This window comes from Ovis canadensis, chromosome 2 (assembly GCF_042477335.2).
Source record: "Ovis canadensis isolate MfBH-ARS-UI-01 breed Bighorn chromosome 2, ARS-UI_OviCan_v2, whole genome shotgun sequence".
Lineage (NCBI taxonomy): Eukaryota > Metazoa > Chordata > Mammalia > Artiodactyla > Bovidae > Ovis > Ovis canadensis.
The window spans coordinates 15,671,029-15,686,199 of record NC_091246.1 but is presented as its reverse complement, the minus strand read 5'-3'; the positions used below and the strand labels follow the sequence as shown (position 1 = coordinate 15,686,199).

General features: G+C 45.7%; 1 non-coding gene across 1 annotated transcript; it reads left to right on the top strand.

Moving 5' to 3' along the window:
- The first annotated feature begins 11,717 nt into the window (after positions 1-11,717).
- On the top strand, positions 11,718-11,790 carry TRNAG-CCC (transfer RNA glycine (anticodon CCC)). The gene has a single exon. It is a non-coding gene; the product is annotated as a tRNA-Gly (tRNA).
- The last annotated feature ends 3,381 nt before the right edge of the window (positions 11,791-15,171 follow it).

The following is a 15,171-nucleotide window of genomic DNA, read 5'->3' as shown; positions in this document are numbered from 1 at the left end:
AAAAAAAAAAATCCCTTCCAACAGCAGAATGTGCTTTGAACGCCAGGGGCATAAGGGTGGCAGGCTTGGTGCCATTTGTTGGACGCTGTATTTCAAGCACCAAGATGCTTTATGTGCAGTAGCTCGGTCAGTTCTCTCACAAAACATGCACTGCACAGACATTATTGTCCAATTTCAGAGTCTTGAGATGTTGTAGTGTGTGGTGGTAAAGATCATAAGCTCTGGAAGCCAGATTTATTGGGTTTATTTATTTATATTTTTGGGCTGCGTTCTGTGTGATATGGGATCTTAGTTCCCCAAGCAGGCAATGAACCTGTGTCCCCCGCAGTGGAAGCCAAGTTTTCCAGTGGTTCTTTCATCAGCTGGCAGTGTGGGCACTTGACTTTAATTGTCTGAGCCTCAGATTACTCTTCTGTAAAAGGGTGACAATGGAGTTTAGAGGTGAGAAGCCCCATCCCCAGGGCACTTAGCCAGGAAGAAGTAGAAGTAAGTCTGCCTGCAATCCAGATATGCTTCAGTCTAAAGCCTCTGCTCTTACTAACAGCATCATGTTTTCTTCCTTCACCAAGCTTCTGACTCAGATCAGTGCCAAACAGAGCTCAGAGCCAGCTGGAAGACCCTTAAAGAGAGGAGAAGAGCCTCTCGGGAATATCAGTCAACAGGTGCCTGACTAGGGTCCTAATGTACCCATTAGGGTCTGCTCCCCAGCCCCCTGTCTCCCAGCCCTGGCAACTCTAATCTCCATTCTGTCTCTATAGATTTGCTGATTCTGGGCATTTCATATAAATGGAATCATAGCATACGTGCGTTTTTTGTGGGGAGAGGGGACTGACTTCTTGCACTTGGCGTTATATTTTCAAACTTCACCCTTGTAGTGTCAGTATTGAATTCCTTTCATTGTTGAATAATACTTCACCATCTGGATATGCTATATGTTGGTCATCCACGCATCAGTCGATGGGCATTTGGCTTATTTCCACATTTTGGCTCTTGTGAATAATGCTGCTGTGAAAGTTTGTGTACAAGTTTTTGCGTGAAGATACGGTTCACTTCTCTTAGGTATAGATCTTCACCCTGCTTTCAGTTTTTTTTAAATAAAAAAATTTATTTTTGTTTTTAAAAATTAAAAATTGTAAAATTTATTTTAATTTTAAACTGTATTAAATTTTTTATTCTTGCTTTTTAGCTCTCTTCTGCCAGCCAGCCAAGGAGGACTCTCATTTGATTCGGTGGAGCCTGGCCTCTTGGGAAGAGGAACTAACCTGCCTTTCCTCCTTTTCCTCCCTACTCAGCTGTCCTTTCCAAGAACCCCAAGAAGGCTGGGGACTGAGGGAGACAGAGCCTTGCCCTGCAGGTGGCCAGGCAGGCCTGCCACCCTCTTGGCTCAGCTTGGAGTCATCACCTTTGGTAGTACTTCACCTTTCATCTTAATAGAGGGAGAACAAAGATCGACATGACTGGTCCCCAGACAAAAACAGACAGAGCATTTTAATGATTAACATCGTAACACTGTTATTGGCCTGCGCCAGCCTCCTGCTGGCATTGGGCAGCACACCCTGCTGTCAGCTCCCCTGTGCCCTAAGCCCTATGGTGAAGAATAATTTCATCAAGATTCAGTGCTTCTGTGTGAAAGTCCCTGTATAAGCTAGCTTCTGCGTTAAGAGACTGCCCAGATGTTCCCAGCAGGTCTAAAACCCTTCCCAGAACCCAGGAGCCCTTTATACCTGCTTCCAGGTGATCTGCTGGGCACTTTTCACCTGTTACCTCACTTTTATCCTCTCAGCCACCCATCATAGCAGCTACTATTAACTCCATTTTATAGATGGAAAACTGAATCCAAGCCTTAATCCTTTACTCTCAAGTGCTATTTCAAGGAATCTAACAACCCTGAAATGAAGCGCCCGGAAATAAAAGATGCTGCGACACAGCCAGCAGTTTGCCTGCTTCTTAATCACTTCTTTTGGGGGCTCATTTTCTTTCTGTCCTCATAGAATGCTCCGACGTCTGAATTCCTGCTCGTCTTCCTTCACCCCTTATCTAGAGTACATGCAGAGGGACTTGTGTCAAGTTGAACAGCATGATTTGCCGTCTAGTCTTTCATTCAGGTGCTGATTCAGGTGTTCATTTATTCATTCACTCCCGGCTCATTTATTGAGCTGCTTCTTCACCCAGCACCGGACGCCATGCCACACATTGAGGAAACACAGGTTATGAGCCAAATCTTTAGAATCCTCATTGTCTGGTGGAGAAGGCAGAGCTCCAGGAAAGCAGTCTCTAGTTAACAAGGAGAGTGTTCCTATAGGGGGATTCGCACTGAATTGCTGGAACATAAGGAGTAAAAGCCAACCTGGAGAAATCATGGAAGACCTCCCAGAGAAGGTGTCACCAGAGCTGGGAACTGAAGGATGAACAGGAATGTGTTTGTTTCTCATTCATTCCTACACAGACCGTGCTAGCAGTGTTGGCTTGCCTTCTTAAAGCTTCCTTCACAGAAGCAGACATTTTCCATGTCACACACCTGGCCTTTACTGTCGATGGCTGTTGAGATCAGAGACTGACCTTGGACCCCAGGACAGCTGATTCTCAGGCAGGCCGGTGACCACTGATTAGCAACCTAGCTTACAAAGATGTGCTCAGCCAACCGGAGTCCTTTTCCAGGAAGTTAGACTTGGGAATAGAGATGAATCTAGTTGGCACTGGTACTGCATTTACAAAGTTACAAGGTAGAGTTGAGGCTGGGAGACGACTCTGACTGGCAGGAAAATAACAGATAAGCAGAGGATCATGGGAGAAAAAGGAGCCTAGGGCAGACAGGTGGAGAGAAGCTGAGATAATAAGTGCAAGAGAGTTTCCTGGGACTCTGCCTTCTCTTGGCGGGTTCCACGAGAGAGGGAGCAAGAGGTACCTGGGTGGCAAGAGTTTTCCAGTCCCCAGTGTGATCCTCTACTTTTGCCCCTGTCTTGGGGTATCTTTAGGAGACATCTGAGCAGCCCCACTATATATACCCTCTTTTAAAATGAACTTGAATAATGAAAAACAACCTGATATATATATATATATATATGTTATGAAGTGAAATGAAGTGAAAGTTGTCAGTCATCTTTGACTCTTTGTGACCCCATGGGCTATACAGTCCATGGGATTCTCCAGGCCAGATTACTGGAGTGGGTAGCCTTTCCCTCCTCCAGGAGATCTTCCCAACCCAGGGATAGAACCCAGGTCTCCTGCATTGCAGGTGGATTCTTTACCAGTTGAACCACAAGGGAAGCCCCCAAACACTGAGTGGGTAGCCTATCCCTTCTCCAGTGGATCTTCCCAACCCAGGGATCGAACCAGGGTCTCCTGCATTATAGGCAGATTCTTTACCGACTGAGCTATCAGGGAATATTGAATCACTTTGCTGTATGCCTGAAACACTGTGCATCAACTATACTTTAATTAAAAAAAAAATCCATGAGAAAAAATATTTTAAAAATCTAAGAAAATTTGATAGATGCTAAAAAAGCCTTAAATAAAAACAACATCCATGGAAGATAAAAATACTCAAGAAAATAGGAATTGAGAGTTTCTAACAAGAGCAAATATATATAAAAATAGAGATTTTATTTTATTGATCTATAAATAAAAATATATTATATATACACACACAAGTACATTTGATCGTTGACCAACGCGGGTTTGAACTACACAAGTTTACCTGTTACATGAATTTTTTTTCAATAAGTATAGTGTCTGTAAAGATTAATAGTTAAAAAATATGAAAAAGGAAGATGACCTTGAAGGCTTCTTAAAGTTCTTGAAACCCAGAGTGTTGCTCTAACAATAATCTATTCTAAAAATGCTTTCAGGCAGAGCGGAGTTTTTCCAATTGGGGACCAGGAAGAGGTCATGGTAGAACATTCTAGGAAGGGCCAAGTTCTGGGGAGGGGGGTGGTTCAGTTGGTTTGGTCCTAGGGTCCGTAATGGGGCTGGTGAGTTCTAGAGCCAGCCTGGGAGGATTTTTAAGAGTCCTTCCCGATTTGTGGAAGTGCAGTAACAATTAGTAAGCCCAGCTGCACATCAGGATGCAAAAGACTGGTCTTTGTCAGGAATGAAGACCCTCATTTCCCTTTTGTTCTATAGACAGTTCTTCCCTGAGGCATCTTAGCTGGACTTTCAGCAAAGGAAGAGGTAGAGGAAATTTTTTTTTTTTTAAATAAGCCTCCATCTTTACCTTTAAACAGCTCCTCTTGCCAATACTCTTTCTCTTGTCAGGAGCTGAGAAATCTCATGGTTCTCATCTGTTGGCTGAGTGAGAGAGTTTGTCTTTCCTGCCTCTTGGTGTTGACCTTGGGCAAGTGACTCAGTCTCTTTGAGTCTCATTATTTTCGCCTGTAAAATGGGAGTAATTATGTCTACCCAGAGAACATTAGGGCGGCGCTTTTCCAATGCTCTGTGGTAAAGAAGTGGGCTTTAAAAACATTTATTAATTTACTTTCGGTAAACACTTAAAAAATCCATCACACGCCGGTGCTAGAATGTAGCCTGTGGGAGATGCAGCCTGCGTTCAGTACTCAAACAGACCCCGTTCCTTGAGAGTCTCCTAATTATAGGCTTCAGCATCACAGCTGTGTCAAAACATTATAAAGGTTTCTACTCGCTTTCCTTTCTGTATCTATCTTGAGTTGGAAACAAATAGTTTATGGCCCATCGTGGGTCCGTGGACCATTCTTTGAGTGACACTGGTTTAGGGGGTCTTATGAAATCCACTTGTGATGACCCATGGATGTGGCTTTGGGAGTGGAGGGTGCCTTGTTTGGACCTTGTGTGTGTATGATCAATTTATGGGGTCATAATGTGATGCCAGCTCTGGGTTCCTGAACATTGTTAACTCTTTCTTCAGCTTTTCTGGCAATGTTCCTACACTGACTTCACAGTTTCTGTGTGTGTCTCTTTCTCATCACTGGCAGCTTGGTACTCTGTCCCCCACTGGAGGGTAACACGTCTGCATTCAGAGGCTGCAGGTTTTAGAGTCCGGCGGCTTGAGGCCTGGCTCTGCCACTTTCTGGCTGTGGGATGTTGGCAGTTGTTTAATCATGCCTCAGCTTCCTCATTTATGACAGAATGCTGGTGACAACTTAACTGGCAGTTACTGTGAGAATTAAATGATTTGGTGTGTAAAAAAATGCCGTGTGTCCTGGAGGTACCCAATTAAGTGGCTCCCTTTGCTCTTGTACCCTGACTGCATTTTTTCCTAACGTATCCTGTGAGATGCGGAAGCCTGGGGAAGTGTTATAAGCAGGTGAACCACTGGCAGTGGCCGCACTGCCAGAAATTGTCACCCCAGCGCTCCCCTCCACTCCTCCACCACAGACTCGGCTGAGGCCCTTAGAGGAGCCAGAAGCAGATGACATGGGTGACCCAAGTGCCCACGCCCTTCCCTTCCATAGCCTCCCTGCCTGAAGAGATGCCTAGAACCCAGTCAGCTTCAAATCGGAAAGGCCCCGGTTCATGGGAAACATTTTGTACAGGTCCTATTGCTTTCCTGGACTTTGCCTACTTCCCTGAAATTTCTAACAGAATCTCAGTTTGGTAGTGGAAGGTATCTACCTCAAGTGAATCGTCATTCATTTACTTAGTTACCATAATCACCCTTTGCTTGTTCAGCAATGGGTTTTAGGGCAGATGCATCAGCTACAATGGCCTAAGGGATAGAATAATGGGGGAGCTGCTGGGAGGCTCCCTGGAAATGTTTCTTCAGCTCTTCAAAAGGGGAAACGAGAAGATTAAGTCTCTGTTCTGTCTCTGGATATTTCTCTGCTCCTGTGATGCCTGAAATGGTGGCATCCATTTTGTGGCCATAGAGGGAGTCAGTCTGGGAACAAAGCTGATGTATTTGACATGGAAAATTCTAGAACCTTGATGGAGTTGTCCAATCAACCTCAAACTCGCCCCTGCCTCTTTCATCTTCATGTTATCTAAATTGGAAACAATGGGTTTGTCATCAGTTCAGTTCAGTTCAGTTGCTCAGTCGTGTCTAAATCTTTGCGACCCCATGAATCACAGCACGCCAGGCCTCTCTGTCCATCACCAACTCCCGGAGTTCACTCAAACTCACATCCGTCGAGTCGGTGATGCCATCCAGCCATCTCATCCTCTGTCGTCCCCTTCTCCTCCTTCCCCCAGTCCCTCCCAGCATCAGTCTTTATCAGTGGGCTAGCATTCTGTATCAAAATTCTCAAATAAAATATGAGAAAATGGGTTTTCTGGTGTCCTGTGATACTGAAGGCAGAGTGATGTTTGAAGACTCCTAAGCACACCATGAACGGAGGAGCCTGGTAGGCTGCAGTCCGTGGGGTTGCTGAGAGTTGGACACAACTCAGTGACTTCACTTTCACTTTTCATTTTCATGCATTGGAGAAGGAAATGGCAACCCACTCCAGTGTTCTTGTCTGGAATCCCAGGGATGGCAGAGCCTGATGGGCTGCCGTTTATGGGGTAGCACAGAGCGGACACGACTGAAGCGACTTGGCAGCAGCAGCAGCAAGCACGCTCTGCTTTCTTCTGCAGGTGAGGAAATGGACTCACTCGTGATTGGTTTGAATACTCCCTTGGAACAGAAGCCATAGAAGTAAATTCCTCTAGTCTAGTGACGCAAGCCACGGATAAGAAAGGTCAGTGACACAGCCCGGTAAGTTTAGGGGAGCCTCATTAAGACACATGCTCTGATCTACACCTGCCTTGTGTGGTTACTCTGAGTAACTGTGGTTACTCTGAGTTCAATAAGATTCTCTGCCTTTGAATAATGAAACTGAAAACTTACTTTAATGGGTACTCATGCTTAATAGTGTGTGGGGGTGGGAAGGGCCTCTTCTGTAACAACCTTTGAAGCCCCAGCAGTTGGTGTATTTGAGATTTAGTCAGTAAGTCTTGTCCAACTCTTTGCAATCCCATGGGCTTTAGCTCACCAGGCTCCTCTATCCATGAGATTTCCCAGGCAAGCGTACTGGAGCAGGCTGCCTTTTCTTTCTCCAGGGCATCTTCCCAACCCAGAGAATGAACCCATGTGGCCTGCACTGTGGGTGGATTCTTTGCTACTGAGCCACCAGGGATGCCCATACTTGTTCTAATTCTTTAAGCCACTTTAAATTTGGTGGCTTATCCTTTGCTGTTGAAAACACCCTAATTAATATATGTTCTTTAAACTGTGAATGCTTGACCGATGGGTATAGGGGCAACCCTAGGATCAGGGACAGGAAAGGATATGTTTTTAAAATTCAACTTTATGTTTTCACAGTGAATCCTAGAGATAAGCAGGCTCATGTTTGAAATGATCTACTCCACCTACTCATTCATTCATTCATCCGAACCTGTCGCCTCCCTCCCATATGCCAGCCCCTCGGAACACAATGGATGGTGGGGTGGCTGCCTCTGAGGCATGACTCTGAGGAGTCATGTTCTAATTGACAAACACTCTGGCTGCTCTATATGCACAAACTCATAGGAATCTCAACACCTTAGCAACCGCACATGTTTCAGTATTTTCAAGTCTTCTGAGATGTGTCAGGGAAGGAGAGATTTATTCCAACTGTCTTAGAAAATCTAAGTTTATATGGCATTGCTTTCAATAGATATGTCCACTGAGTTGGTCACAGTGGGAAATGTTAATGGCCACATCTTGTCCTTTACATAGTTAAAAAAAACAAACATTCACATTGAGGTATGAAATAGTCATATATGATCATTTACGCATAATAATTATTGGCGTTCATTTGGGCATCTGTTCAGCTTTATGACCCAGCCCAGGAACAGTGGTGATAAACTTCAGTTCTCCTGTACGTGTTCTAGTGTACTTTAACTGGCTCCTACCTCATTATCTGCAAAGCACTGTATTTATAGAAGATAACAATAAATCTAATCTTCAGGAAAATATCTTTCTTTGCAGGTGGATTGGGATAATCATATCAAGCCCTGAAGGATTTGAACTTGTGATCAATTTCTGGGGAGAAATGAAGATGTGAATTGGGGGAATGAATCTGTTTTTATGTCATGAGCTAGCGAATAGCATTCTTGTGATAGTGTAATTCTCAGGACATGGGTCTTCGATTCCAACTCTCTGGAACTTGTGTTTTTGCTTCTCAGAGGAGTGCCCCTTTAATATCTGGTCCTTCTTTCTCTGATAGCTCAGTTGGTAAAGAATCCGCCTTCAATGCTGGAGACCCCAGTTCGATTCCTGGGTTGGGAAGATCCTCCAGAGAAGGGATAGGCTACCCACTCCAGTATTCTTGGGCTTCCCTGGTGGCTCAGCTGGTAAAGAATCCACCTGTAATGCGGGAGACCTGGGTTCTATCCCTGGGTTGGGAAGATCCCCTGGAGACGGGAAAGGCTACTCACTCCACTATTCTGGCCTAGATAATTCCAAGGACTGTATAGTCCATTGGGTTGCAAAGAGTTGGACACAACTGAGTGACTTTCACTTTCCTTCTTTTTCATCCCCTTCCTCCATCCCTGAGCCTCAGAGTGGTTGGGAAAAAGACAAGAGTGGTTGAAGGCCCTTTGGAGCACGGGGAAATCATGATTGTGACCTTTAACCTGTGCAGACATGCTGTTCATTCTGCTTTCCTTCAAGCTCGGGTGAGGAAAATCAACAGGGTAGAGTGGTGGCTTGAGGCCTGTGGGTGCTCCTTGCGGGCACCCAAGAGGGTAGAAGGCAGACGACCTGATTCACCCTGTTGGACAGAGCTGGGCCTGGTTGTAAGGAACAAGGCTCCTTGGTAAATGCCTTTGATCGAGTGAGTGAGTGAAAGTCGATTGGTCGTGTCTGACTCTTTGCTACCACATGAACTATACAATCCATGGAATTCTCCAGGCCAGAATACTGGAGTGGGTAGCCTTTCCCTTCTCCAGAGGATCTTCCCAACCCAGGGACTGAACCCAGATTTCCTGCATTGCAGGTGGATTCTTTACCAGCTGAGCCACCAGGGAAGCCCAAGAATACTGGAGTGGGTAGCCTATCCCTTCTCCGGGAGTCTTCCCGACCCAGCAGGTAAACTGGGGTCTTCTTGACAATTGTTCACTCTCTCCTTGTGTGTGTGTTTCGTCGCTCAGTCATGTCCGACTCTTTGCGACCCCATGGACTATAGCCTGCCAGGCTCCTCTGTCCATGGGATTTCCCAGGCAAGAATACTGGAGTGGGTTGCCATTTCCTCCTCTAGGGATCTTCCCAACCCAGAGATTGAACCTGCATCTCTGGTGTCTTCTGCATTGCAGGAGATGGATTCTTTTCCTCTGAGCTGCCAGGGAAGCCCCCAGAATTGTTTCTGCTGTACAGTGCACGGTTTGTCATAAACCCATTCAATCCAAGGCAGGTTGAGCTCAGCGAGAGGTAACTTGGGAGAGGGAAATCAATCAGATGAGAGTCTGCAAGAGGGGACTCAAGGAACTCGTGGGGTAGACTGATAGCTAGGCGTCCCCTGAAAGCTTAGTGTCTACGTGTCTCCTGAGGGCAATACACAGGCTCTGAGGGAGCAAGAGATGAGACCCCCTAGCCCAGCCATGAGAGATCATGATGCTTTGGAAGAGCATCCAGGGGCTCAGTGTGGCTGGAGCAGAGTGTCCAAGTGCTGAGAGCAGCAAGAGGGTGTCCTGGGAGGGAGGCTCAGGTTGGACCCTGGAGCCCCTCACATGGGGCGTGTTAAGAGGATGGACTTCGTCCTGTAAATGAAGGGGGTTGACCGGCTGGTTTATGCTGGGGAAGCTTGTGGTCACATTTCCCCCCTCCCCCGCCCTTCTCTCCCTTCCTTTCTTTTGTCTTCTTATTTTAATAACTTCCTAACTGGCTTCTGATATTCTCTCTCTCGTCTTTGTACTACTGCTACCGCTGCTACTAATAACTATCACTTTTTGAACACATACTATGTCCAGAACTTGTGCTAGGCATCATCCCCAAATCTTAGTTAATCCTCGTAATAGCCTCAGCAGAGAACGGCCTTGGGGAGTTGAAATAACTTGCCCAGAGTCACGGCTAGGAAGAGGCGGAGCTAGAATTTAAATAGAGATGCAGTTTGACTGTAAACCTGTTCCTCCAACGAGGTCAGGGAGGCCCAGGGACTGCTCTAAGGTGCTTGGGGTGAGGACAGGGAAAGCCAGAGACAGCTAGAAGCAACACTAAGAAGATGAATCGTTGGCACACGGGATGGATTAGATCTCTGTCTGCTTCTCAAGACAGTGATGGGCCATGTGCAAAGCAGTCCTGCCCCTTCAGTGGTTCCTGATGCGTCTCTGTACCTTGGGAGACAGCTCCTCTTGGGCATGGACAGCGTCTGCTTCTTCGCCTGATCTCAGAGCTCAGGAGCACAGCAGGCCTGCAGAAGAGAGGGCAGATGACTTAGGCTTCCCCCACTCGACTCCCAGCGAGCAGCGAATAAGTGATTGCAAAGCATTTTATAAGAGTCAAGTGCCCTTTTGATGTGACATAGGAATAATATAAAAAAAAATCCCCTCTCTTGAAGGGTCAGTGATTCATTTCTTTCTACACGTCTGTGTCCATTGAAGCCTTTTTCTCTGCACCCAGTTAACAACAGAAAGGGATTGCGGGCCTCGGCCAGATCAAGGGACAGAATAATAGAAGCCTGGTTGAAACTCTGTTGCCCAGGACTCTTACTGCTCAGTGCTGACAGAGTGATGGTGATGATCTCTTCTGAGTTCTTGCCAGATCCAAGGAAGCTTCAACAGAACTGGACAAGGTAGGCACTGTCATCATCTCCTTTTACACATGGGGACATGGAGGCTTCTAGATGTTAAATATTTCCCCCAAGGTCACACAGGTAGGAGTGGAGCCCATCCTCCCACCTTCAGATGATGATGCTTATCAGCATTATGCTTTTATTGTAGTTCTTTTATTACTAAATTTTATGGAACAAACATTTATACCAGATCTGTACTGGGTATTTCTAAATCCAGGATCCCATGGAAACTTCACAAGAGTTTTGTGGTCGACACTATTCCTACAGCCCCATGTCTTACACTATTTTATTCTGAATCTGGTCGTTTTGCACAATTTCGTGTTGCCCATTTACTGTTAAAGCCACTTGGAAGGAGATAAGCAGTACTGTTAAAAAAAAAAAAAAAAGACCTGGATCCACACACCTTCCACATCACCTGTTTATTTTTGTACCTCCCCTCCCTTCCTGTACTTATCCATGTGTGTTTAGATTTTGATTACAGGTAGGTGTTTGTCTTTAAATAAAAGCACAATCCAGATAATGTTTTAGTCCTTCCTTTATCACTTGATATTATTTGAGGGCATTTTTCTAAATCTTTATAATTCTCTCAGACTGCAGTAACCACTTTGTGGCTATGGCACTATCCACCTAAGGACCTTGATTTTGAAACAGTTTTGTTTGCAAGGACTATCTGTATTTCTATTAAACGATTTCTTTTGAGTAGCCTTTTTGGAGTAATTGTCAGGAGAGTAGGTCTGGGGTCAAAAGGTGGACAAACTGTATTTATTGAGCACCTGCTGTATTCCAACTGTGTTTAGGAGCAAGAGACACAATAGCTAGGGGAGCTGAATAGAAGAGACATGTCCCTATCTTCCTCAAGCTTGCCTTCATTTCCCTGGGAGACACAGACCAAAAGGACAAACAAATAAATAAGCAAGATAATTATGGACCATGGCGATATGCTGTGAACCCATGAGCCAATTGATGGGATGGAAAAGAGCCGGTGAGGGGACTTCCCTGGTGGTCCAGCAGCAAAGACTCTGTGCTCCCAATGCAGGGGACCCAGGTTCGATCCCTGGTCAGGGAACTAGCTCCCACATGTTGAAACTAAGAGTTTCCATGCTGCAACTAAGACCTGGTACAGCCAAAATAAATAAATAAATATTTATATTTTTTTAAAAAAAAAGAAGTGGTAGAGTCCCCTTGGGTAGAAACCAGTCTGAGAAAGGGTCCTTTGAACTGAGACCTAGAATATGAGAGTGATCCAGGCTGATGGAGGGAACCCACGTGAAGTGTGGGTGCCTCTATCCATCAGGTGAACCTGACCTGCGAGCGGGATGCAGTATACAGATGCCCAGACATTTCAGTGTAATCAGTTGCTCCAAAAATCTGGATGCTGTTGGCTGGAAGTTTGGATCCTGCTCTCCTGATGCCCAGATGGCCTTCTGAGGGGTCTACTTTTGCCCCTTCTCGGTCAGTTTGCCACCTGGCAGTCAGTATGGCTGTGTAAGGGTGGATCATGCATGAGTTGTAAGTTGGAGAAACTCTGTCTCAAACTTGGTTGAGAAAAAAAAAAATGGATCTAATGACTCACATAGGTGAAAAGTTTAGGTGCAGCTGGATCCTGGGGCTCAGACAATAGCTGCAGGGCTTGTTCTCAGCTCAGCTCTGCTCTGGGGTGGTTTATTCTAAGGCATGTCCTCCATGTGATGTGATGGTCCCCAGTCCCAACTCATGCTTACCTCTTTACCAGAAGTTCTGGTGGAAGTTCTGTTTACTGGTCTAGTTGAGTAACATGGTGTCCAGGCTGGTGGGGTGGATGGGTGGGATAGTTGGTGGGATGATGCGGAGAAGATGGAGGCAGGGAATCATGATCCAAGCATACTTTTCCTGCTCACTTCTGGTGCTGGGAGCAGGGTCAACCCACCCAACCTCATGGCATGAGAATAGTGGAAGAGTAATTATTCAAAGGAAAATGATATTCTGAAGCCGGAAGAAGGGAGTGGGAAGTTGGGCAGGCAAAGCCAAATGGTCTCCATCCACATCCAGGTCTATACTGACATTTACATCCATGGAAGACTCTTTTCTCTGAGTCATATTCCTGTCACATTGGCCTCCTTCTTCATCTAGGTCTCTACGGACTCTTTACTGCCTCCAGCCCTTGACACATGCTCCCTTTCTCTGCCGGGAATGCTCTCAGCAAGACTGGCTCATTCTCATCCTTTAGCTCTTGGTTCATATGAACATTTCTCCGAAGCTTCTAGAGCTACCCATCCAAATGAACTCCCGCAATTACTTTTTTCTTTTCTTAAAAAAAAATATATATATATATATATACCTTCTTTAGCTTTAAGATATTATTTATTTACTATTTATTTTGGCTCTGTTGGGTCTTAGTTGTGACACGTGGGATCTTACTGAGTGTGCTGGCTCAGTAGTTGTGGAGCAGGGGCTTAGCTGGCCCTTGGCATGTGCGATCTTAGTTCCCTGACCAGGAACTGAACCCATGTCCCCTCATTGCAAGGCAGATTCTTAACCACTGGACCACCAGGGAAGTCCCACAATTACTTTCTATTCCATCGCCTTGTTTCTCTCTTTAATGGCACTCCTCCCAGTCTCTAATTATCTTGTTTATCTTTTTCACCCTTCGGTCTTTGGGGAGGACAGGGACCATCCCATCTATTGTGACTCTAGCTCCTCCAACAACCTGGAATGTATCAAGTGCCCAATACAAAAGAATGAATAGATGGACATTGTTAGCTTTTCCTGTCTTCCTAGACTGTGATGGCGTCACAGGCTTACACTGTGTAGATTTAATCCAGGGGTCCCAAGCCTGAAGACCAGGAGCTTTGACTTCAGAAGTTTCAGTTCCTTGCTCTGTTCTTTTCCACCTCGGACAAACCGGCAGGCCTTCCTGGACTTTAGCTTCCTCTTCTATAACATCAGCACAAAGACCTTACCTCTTGCAGGGGGATGAGAATCGAGAGACATGGGCTGTGGAGGGGCTTTGTAGTTTTGAAAGCGTTATGCAATTTTGCTCTTGCCGATAGACTGCCGAGCACTCTGGGTGCAAGATTTCAACCTACATCTGCTTTGTATCCTCTCCTCTCCCTCTTCCTCATAGTCTGTTTTCTAGCTCTCATTTATACTCTTATTTATTAAATAATGTATTTGCCAGTTAGTTATGTAGCCATACTAGCCCAGGCCCAGTGTTCAGTGCTGGGTTATGATGGTTGGAGAAGCCTTGCTTGAGGAGTCCCATGTGTGTAAGCGTGTGCATGTGTGTGTGTGTCTGTGGATGCACATGAGTGGGCATGTGATATGCATACCGGGAGAGTAGGAATGAAGGACTCCCCGTCAACCCCACCAGCCCCAAGCTGAAAGTCTTCTCAGACACTGTTCTACCTGTTTATTTACAGAAGGCTGGAGGCCTCTGGCGTTCGATGATAATTCTATGTGTGAAGGGCTGGCAGGTCATCAACCGTAATTTTTTTTTTCAATTAAAAAATGAAAATTCCCTTCAAAGGCACAGTATTAAAAACACCAGGAATGGGGGCCATTACGTTTCTAACTTGGTCTGGACGCAATGGCCCGCTTCTTCCTTCTTTCTCCCCAGAGGCCTGGAGTATTGGGCAACTTCAAGCCAACCCTTTTGACTCTTCCTCATTTGGCCAGGATGCTTGTGGAGTGGAAAGACGTCTTCCAGGACTCTTCATGTGGACAAACTGTACGCAGTCCTCGCTTGCATCACCGCCTTGAAGGGCTCGGAGACCTCCAAGTGTGCTTTTAGCTGGGCCATCTTCCGTCTCTGGTGTAATCTCTCTGTTCTCAAAGGGTCTGTGCCTGATAACATGGTGTGAAACGCTAGAGGTTTGGCCAAATGTTGCCTTAGCTTTCTGGTGAAGACTTAAAGAATATCCACCCAGCTGAGGCTGGTACTTCATCTTCCCGGAGAGTCTGGCGACTGGCTTTGGGGATGTGAGCTTCACATTGAGGCCCCTCTGAAATCTCCATATGGAGGCATTGATAGGCAAAAAGGAAACCTTCTCAGAGCAAGCCAAAGGGTAAAGAAGAAAAAGTATTTTTATTTGCCCTGAACCTGCTCTTTTCTGTCAGTTCAGTTCACCCATGCATCATTTCTGCTTCTTTGACTCATGAATACTTTCTAAAACATTTCTCAGTTGGCCTCTAATCTAGATTTGTTCGCTGTCAGGCTGTAGTTCCCATCTGTGATGGTTTTTATTTTTATTTCTTGACTGCACCATGCATCTTGTGAGATCTTAGTTCTCCGACTAGGGATCGAACCTGTGCCCCCTGCAGTGGAAGGGCAGCATCCTAACCACTGGACCACCAGGGAATTCCCCTATCTGTGATGGTTAATTTGATGTGCCAACTTGACTGGGCTAAGGGATGCCCAGATACCTGGTAATGCCTGATTTCTGGGTGTATCTGTGAGGGTGTCTTCAGG